General features: G+C 41.1%; 1 protein-coding gene across 1 annotated transcript in view; it reads right to left on the bottom strand.

Annotated features, from left to right (window-relative positions):
* Rabep1 (rabaptin, RAB GTPase binding effector protein 1) overlaps positions 1-3,201 on the bottom strand; it is a 63,288-nt gene extending 60,087 nt beyond the window's left edge. Inside the window, exon 1 of the mRNA XM_008855946.3 lies at positions 3,073-3,201. The gene's annotated coding sequence lies outside the window, so the exon portion shown is untranslated. The remainder of the gene's footprint in view (positions 1-3,072) is intronic.
* Between the last annotated feature and the right edge of the window lie 4,346 nt (positions 3,202-7,547).

Below are 7,547 nucleotides of genomic sequence, written 5' to 3'. Positions count from 1 at the left end.
TTTATTTATCTATCTATCTATCTATCATCTATCTATCTATCTATCTATCTATCTATCTATCTATCTATCTATCTATCTATCTATCTAATTTAGAAACAGGATCTTGCAATGTAGCTCAGTCCAGTCTCAAATTTACAATACTCCCAATTCTCCTGTGGCCTCCCAAGTGTCCGGATTACAGTATACACCTCCACGCCTGGCTTCATTTGACTACTTTTTAAGATGTATAAAATATAGTATAATCAACTATACCTTTCTAATAATAATACCAAAACACAGCAGAAATTGACAGGCTTTTTTTGGAGGGGGAGAATCACCATATAGACCTGTCTGGCCTCAAACTCACAAATAATCTGCCTGCCTCTGCCTCCTGAGTGCTGAGATTAAAAGCATGTGCTACCATTCCCAGCTACAGGCATATTTTTATTACTGAAAACTGACCAAATTATTTTTAAGGACTTTCAGCATTTTAGGGGATGAAGAGATAGCTCAGTTATAGTGTGCTTTCCCCGCATTCATGAAGCCTGGGTTCAAGCCCTAGCACAAAATAAGCTACCTAGCACTCCAGAGGCAAAGGCAGGAAGATCAAACTTCAGCTACGTAATCAGTTCATGGCCAATTTGAGATAAATTAGACTCTATCTCAATAAAAATAAGAAATTTTAAAAGTAAAAAAGATATTACTTTGGGTTAGTGATTCTCAAAGCGTGTTACCTAAACCATTAATAACAGCATAACCTAGTAAGTAACTTGCTAAAAATGCAAACTGTGGGATCCCAGAGTTCTAGTAAATCATAAACTCCAAGGTACAGCAATCTTTGTTTTAACACCCTGTAAGTAATTCAGATTAACAAGTTTCAAAACCACTTCTAAGAATAAAATTCTGGGGGCTGGAGAGATGGCTCAGTGGTTAAGAGCACTGGCTGCTCTTACAGAGGACCCAGGGTCAGTTCCCAGCACCATATGTTGGCTAGCAACCATCTGAAACTCCAGTTCCAGGCTATCCAATGCCCTCTTCTAGCCTCAAAAGGCATTGTACCTATGTGGTGCACTTACATACTTGCACACAAAACACTCATACACATAAAATAAAAATAAATAATCTCTAATTAAAAAATAAAGCAAAATAAAATAATAAAATTCTGAGAAAAGTAAAAAAGAAAAGCCCAGCTCAAGGAAGAAAATGCAGATTTCTGCTAATGAGCTACTTACAGCTTTTTATTGTTAAGTGGATGGTAGCTGATATTAAATCATTATGGTATTTTGATTCCACTGTATATGTTTAAAGTTACAAGATTTTAATTTAACTTATAATTATTAACAATATCCTAGATCATATCCTTCCCAACTTTTTAAACTTAAAGACTATCAAACATCAACCAACATATGAGGAATGTTTACAACTATATTTTATGAAGTGCATAAATTTTAAATTTTTTATTTTATGTGTATGAGTATTTTCCTTGCACATATTTAAATACACCTGGGTGTGCCATACTGCAGAGGCCAGAGGAGGGTGTTAAGATCCCCTGGAACTGGAATTACAAAGAGTTGTTAGCTGTCGTGTGGGTACTGGGAGCCCAACCCAGGTCCCAGTCAGTGCTCCTAACTGCTGAGCTATCTCTCCAGCCCCTAAAGCACAAATTTAAAAGGTGTATGACCACTAGTCTAGAGCAGGGGTTCTCAAATTGTGGCCCTGAGACTAGCCAATTTTGGGGACCCATCCAAAAATACCATTATTAATTACTTCTCTAGGTAATTTTTATCTATTTGAAAGTTTGAGTCTTACTGTTCTTGACCAGAGCAGTTTTTAAATGTTTGAATGGGGCTGAACACCTTAGAAGCTTGTTAAAACACCAACCATTGGACTCGGTTTCTGACTCTGCAAATGTGGGATAGGAGTCAAACATTTGCATTTCTAAGAAGTTTCCGCAGATGAGGCTGAAGTTGATGCAGCTGTTCCACAACCATACTAAGAAAGCTGTACCCATATTCTAGGCTACACCTAGAATGTAAACACCTTCCCTGACCCTTCAAATTACATCCCACATCAGATTTACTTATTTACATACTGCTTTTTTTTTTTTTTTAAAGGCAGGGTTTCCCTGTAGCTCTAGATGGCCTGGAACTGGCTATGTAGACCAGGCTGGCTTTGATCTCAGAGAGATCTAACTGCTTCTGCCTCCCAAGTGCTGGGATTAAAGGTTTACACACTCCTTTTTAACAACCTGTACCACAATGACTCTACAACTGTCTTCCTCACCTTCAGTTCAATCAATCTAAAGAACCACATGAATCTTACTCCCTTTGTACACCTAACATGAAAGTACAATGTCTGTCACATAGGAGGGAGTTAATAGTGTTTACTGAGAAATAACTAAACACTTGTTCAGTAATTCCACAAAATGTCAGCTTTAATGCAACATAGTTAAAGCTACTATTAGAATATCGATTGATATGCCAGAGGCTGTACCTTAAGTGTTAAACATGGAAAGTTCCCTATCTTGAGACTATGCAGCCAACTTTAAAATTAATCAACAAAGATAAATCTTAATAATGTAAGATTTATCTGGTTTTACAATTCCACTGAGAACCCTAGCTTCTAAATAGTATTCTTTTTCATATTATGATATATTAACTACATAGAATCAAGGTTTACGGCCAGGGAGAAGATTCAGTTGGTAAAGTGCTTGCTACACAAGCATGAGGACCTAAATCCAATCCCTAGCACCCACCCACATAAAGTTAGGCATGCTGGTTTATAATCCCAATACTGGGGAGGCAGAGACAGGAGGATGTCCGGAGCTCATGGACCAGTCACTCTAGCCAAACCTGTGAGCTCCAGGTTCAGTGAGAAACCTTGTTTCAAAAAACGAGGCTGACAGCTCCAACAGCCAAGGCTGACCTCTGGCTTCACCACTAGTGTGCAGGTGCACCCACACACGAGTACACACCTGTACACACACAAACATCAGGGTTTATTCAATGCCAGAATGAACACTGAATTACCAAGAAACTTAACATTTTAGGATGGTTTTTAGCATGGGAGCTGGAGAGAAACTTAGGAACTTACCCTCTTTAGCCAAATACAGCTCCTTAAATTTTGCTCTCTTTTGATTAAATTCTTGCTCAAGCTGCTGCTGTGCACGTAAAAATTCCGCATTTATTTTTTCCAATTCTGCTACCCGTTGTTGAAGAGAAACTGGAAAAGAAATGCTAGTTTAATAATTTTTTATAAGAATAAACCAGTAATCCAGTTGCATATTGCTATATAGTAAGGAAGCTGAAATCCATTATACTCTAGTGTATTAGTCAGGGTTCTCCAAAGAAACAGAACCAGTAGATTGAATATATATGTATAGAGGTTTATCAGCTTAGCTCACAGGATAGACTCCAAGTAGTCCGAGTAGTCCAACAATGGCTGCACCACACTGGAGAGGCTGAGAATCTGTAGTCACTCAGTCTACAAGGCTGGATGTCTCAGTAGTCCCAATATGGCACTGAAGGTCTGACAAATTCCAAAAGATCAGCTAGTCTTCAGTCTACAGCAGCAAGACGAACTCACCAGTGAGAGAGAAGGCAAGCAGCAAGAAGCCAGGCATTCTCCTCTGCACTGGCCTTTTATACGGGCTGCCATCAGAGGGTAATACCCACATTTAGGGTATGTCTTCCAGCTTCAAGATCTCTCTCATTTCAGTTAATCCCAGATTCAGTCAAGTTGACACCCAGGATTAGCCATCAAAAGTCCACCCCTTGTCAACGTGACACCCAACAGCATCTATGTCATGCTTAATTTTCAAATGAAAACAATGTTGAGGTCATAATTTCACCTAACATAACTATCCCATCATAAAATGACCAATGCATTATATATCCTAGAGTAGGTGATAAGGTCTTTGAGGAATGCTTAATCCTTTAGTACCTCATAACCCAGGTATGATCACATAGGTTCACAACACTTAACCACTTAACACTTATCTCAGTTACAAATTCAAAATAAAGAATAACACAAGTATCTGCTTAACGTGTGTATACATGCACAGGCCTATTCTTAACCAAATAGGACAAAAATACTCATGTCAATTATAATCCATGTTTCTGCAACTGGTCACGTGGCCTAAGTTGGTATTCGTAACTACCTTCCTCTACTACACATTCTGTATTTCCTCCACCATCAGCAAGCACCTCTGCAGGTCTTGGCTCTTTCCCTGGAGGAGTGACCCATACTTTCATCCCTGAGGGGTCTGGGCCATTTGTTGTCCTGTCTGGATTGGGTTGTTGCAGTTTCCCGTTGACCTTAATCACAGGACATGGTAATACCAAAAGTCGCCCTAAGGAATCTCCTGCCTTCCAGATATAATCTTCATTACCTCCATTGTGGAGAACAAGTCCAATTTCCCCCTGGTAGTCTGGGTCAATCACCCCTCCTGATACTGTTATTCCTTTCTTAGCCTGCTGACTTAAGGGCATCAGAAGCCCAAGTGTCCAGGGGGAAGTCTTAGCTTCCAGTTCAGCAAAATATTTATTCTGTCTACTGGAAGAAGCACTCCCTCCTCTGGAACCAAAACTTCTAAGCCAGCAGAGAGCACAGTCGAGGGTACAGGAAGTAAAAATTTTCCTAGGGGTTCACTAGGGGTGATAGTGAAAGGAATCATTCCCACTTCCACCCCTTGATTCCTGGACCCGTGAATCCTGGCTGCTAATCATTGAGCTGCAGCAGCCTCATTTACTGAGTTTGTGTCATGCAAACCAGTACTTAACCTGCCCATTCAGGAGGAAGAAGTTTTCTGGAGAGCCTCACAATACCTGACCTTGAGGCATTAGTGGTAAACAAAAGGATCCAAGAAGCCTTTGATCTGACCACTCCCTGACCCTCAGATACAGGTGGGGAAATACAGCAGTTGTAACTAATTGAGTTCTTCTGTATAAAAAGACAGAGCTGAAATAAACCGAGGCTGGCAGTATTCACTGTGAGCCCTCCCAAGAAGGGTCTTTCCTGTCTTCATTTCTTTCAATCCTCACTCCCCCTTCAGGTACTGTCCGTTTTGGCCAGCTGGCACCGGCACCTGGCTATAGGAGAAACTGTACCATATATTGGACACTGAGTCAAAGCATACACTGCCTTCTGGAGGACCCTGCTCCAGCCCTTCAGGCTACTGTCACCTAATTGGCACTGTAACTGTGTCTTTTAAGAGGCCATTCCATCGTTCTATCAAGCCAGCTGCTTCAGGACGGTGGGGAACATGGTAAGACCAGTGGATTCCATGACCATGGGCCCACTGTTACACTTCTTTGGCTGTGAAGTGAGTTCCCTGGTCAGAAGTGATGCTGTGCAGAATACCATGAGAGTGGATAGGACATTCTGTAAGTCCCTGGATGGTAGTTTTGGCAGAAGCATTAAGTGAAGGAAAGGCAAATCCATAACCAGAATAAGTATCTATTCCCGTAAGGACAAAACGTCCAATGTAGTCAACCTGCCACCAGGTTGCAGGCTGGTCGCCACGGGGAATAGTGCCATATTGGGGGCTCAGTGTTGGTCTCTGCTGTTGGCAGATCTGGCACTCAGCAGCAGCTGTAGCCAGGTCAGCTTTCGTGAGTGGGGGTCCATGCTGTCGAGCCCATGCATAACCTCCATCTCTGCCACCATGGCCACTTTGTTCATGGGGCACCTTCTTGATTATTAAGAGGTATGGGAGGGCCCAGACCACTGTGGGTGGTGCCACCCCTGGGCAGGTGGGCCTGTGTTGGATAAGAGAGCAAGCTGAGCAGGGGCCAGGGGAGCAAGCCAGTAAGCAGCGTTCCTCCATGGCCTGTGCTCCAGCTCCTGCTTCCAGGTTCCTGCCCTGAGTTCCTACCTTGGGCTCCCTAATGAACTGTGACCTGAGAGATGTAAGCTGAATAAAGCCTTTCCTCCCCAAGTTGGTAGTGGTCAAAGTGTTTTGTCACAGCAATGGAAAAACAAACTAGGACATCTAGGAAATTCTAATTTTTTAAAAAAGCAAGTCGTAAGTCAGGTGTGGTGGCACATGCCTTTAATCCCATGAGAGGCAGGTGGATCTCTGTGTGATCAAAGACATCCTGGTCTACATAGCAAGTTCCAGCCAGCTGGGGCTACAGGGAGATCCTGTCTTTTAAAAAAAAAAAAAAAAAAAAAAAAAAAACCAAAACCAAAAAACAAGACATACAAACAAACCCAGCAGAGGACTGGTTTACATAGTGAGCTCTAGACTACATAGACCCTGTCTCAAAAAAAGCAAAACACTTCTTTAGACCTAATATACAAACTGAATGAATGAGTTGTGTACGGTAAAACAGAACCATGTACATTCAGAAAATAATAAAGCCAATTTCAATTTTAAGAAACTTCTATAGCTCTTTTGTACAACTGACAGAACATTAATCCACTATTGGAATTACAAAATATTGGATTAGTTAGGCTTTTTATCCCATAACTAAACCCACTGTCAATATTGTTATTTCCTATTTCTTTGTTATGAGCAAAGTCTAATGTCCCCGATTAGGACAGCTGTGCTACCAGGAAATATCCTTCCATCTCCAAAGGACTCATAAGCATTATACTGAAATCATCACAATTCCAAAGGACACAGAACTACACATTCTGTGTGAAATCTCAAATATTGGCAGATTCTCTATCTTCAGATTAATGCTAACCATAGTATGGCAATGATTGGGACACATTTTTTTATTTAGGGGCTCAAAATTTGGAGCTCATTAAAAGACTACCTACTTTGGCCAACCCCAGGGGCTGTTTTGGCCCAAACACAAACCCATAACCCCACCCCTTAAAGCTGTGACCATCATCCCTTCAGAGATTTTATTAGCACTAGCTACAGAGGCCAGCAGAGGTCGTTTCTCTACTACTCACCACTCTATAAATAATGGTGATCCACCTACAATTTTAACCAAGATCCAGGATACCTTTCCTTACCTGCTGATTTTGTAATGCACATTAAAAAGGGTAGAAAAATGTATGGATGATTAGAATCATGGCTCATGACTTTCTCCCACTTTTCAAAGCTCTCTGCAATGATATGTACTTCTCTAACAAATACAAGCTAAAACTTGTACTTGTTCATTCCCATACCCCTAGACCAGCCTCACTACAGCTCTGACAGTATTAGGACAACCCAGAGCTGGAAGAGGGAACAACCGCTGCTTTGAGTTCCAAGTCACTAGCGGTAAAAAGCGTTCTGAGGTACAGCTACAGTGACACCTGGTCAAAGGCTTGATCATTTTTTGAGAAAGGGGTGGGAGAATATGTTGGGGGGGTGCATAGGAAAACACTGAAGAAGAACACAGTGGAAGGACAGGGGATTTGCCATTGAAAATTGTTTAGGAAACTTAGTGCTCTTTATTTCTGATTGTAGTTATTAGTTATCATTAAATCCCAATAGTTAAATATAACGTCTACTTAAATTACTGATTACTGCAGAAGGAAGGAAGGTCTCTGGCAAACGAAGGAATCATTCCAGAATGTATATGTACTTCAAAATAGTACAATGTACATGATTTTTAAAATACTATGTT

Source organism: Nannospalax galili, unplaced genomic scaffold, assembly GCF_000622305.1.
Source record: "Nannospalax galili isolate Female #2095 unplaced genomic scaffold, S.galili_v1.0 scaffold146, whole genome shotgun sequence".
Taxonomy (NCBI): Eukaryota; Metazoa; Chordata; class Mammalia; order Rodentia; family Spalacidae; genus Nannospalax; species Nannospalax galili.
Note: the sequence above shows the minus strand (reverse complement) of the source record. Positions and strands in the feature narration are given on the sequence as shown.